This window comes from Saccopteryx bilineata, chromosome 1, assembly GCF_036850765.1.
Source record: "Saccopteryx bilineata isolate mSacBil1 chromosome 1, mSacBil1_pri_phased_curated, whole genome shotgun sequence".
Taxonomy (NCBI): Eukaryota; Metazoa; Chordata; class Mammalia; order Chiroptera; family Emballonuridae; genus Saccopteryx; species Saccopteryx bilineata.
Window position 1 is genome coordinate 330,207,575 of NC_089490.1, and position 955 is coordinate 330,208,529.

At 33.6% G+C, this 955-nt stretch overlaps 1 non-coding gene across 1 annotated transcript; it reads right to left on the bottom strand.

Moving 5' to 3' along the window:
• Positions 1 to 251: 251 nt before the first annotated feature.
• On the bottom strand, positions 252 to 395 carry LOC136321290 (small nucleolar RNA SNORA48). Its single transcript, XR_010728559.1, has one exon. It is a non-coding gene; the product is annotated as a small nucleolar RNA SNORA48 (small nucleolar RNA).
• Positions 396 to 955: the final 560 nt, after the last annotated feature.

The window sequence follows — 955 nt, forward strand, 5'->3', positions numbered from 1 at the left end:
AAGAGTCAAAATAATTTTCCAACATTTCTAAATTTTTATTACCAAAATAATTTTGAGTAATATCTGTTAGTATCTCTAAGACATCATTGGTCCTAGAAAGAGTTTGGGAAATGCTACTATAGAGGTTTGGCTTGGTCTGATTAACTGTAAATAAGCTGATCAATTGACTTATGGCTATATAATCCATTATATATATATATATATATATATATATATATATATATATATATATATATATATATTTTTTTTTTTTATGTGCCCTAGGCATGAAACAGCTCTTGCCACCAATACGGGCATCAAGCTAGGATGAACTAGGGATAAACACCTGCTTTGCCCCTGACTAATATAAGAGTAGCATCACCAATCAGATGCCTCTTTGCCCTTTGCCAGGGGCTTTTATTTTATATTTTTAAAAATTTACCCAAAATACAGAATTTTAGTTAGAAAAAAGTTAGAGATTTTTTAGTTCAACTTCATTTTTGTGTAAGACTAGAAAAGTATCACAATGCACTCAAAGCTAGATAGGAAAGGAATGATTCAGTTAGAACTAGATCCCAGGTCACTAATGCTCTCTCTTTGAAACCTTCACCTCAGCATGGCATGCAAATCTTTTATGGGCTGAACTTTGGCCCTCCAAAATTCATACGCTGATGGCCTAACCCCTAATACTTCAGAATGTGACTATATTTGGAGATAGGGTCTATTAAAGGTTTATTCAGTTAAAATGAGGCTGTTAGAGAGAGCTGTAATGCAATATACTGTATCTGATGTCCTTATAAGAAAAGAAAAACTGAACAAGAGAAGGATGCATACACACAGAGGAAAGATCATGGGGAGATATGGCCATCTGCAAACCAAGGAAAAATGTCTCAGAAGAAACTGTATCTGCTGATACTTTGTTCTTAGACCTTAAGCCTTCAGAACTTTGTGAAAATCGATTTCTGTTAAGTTATCC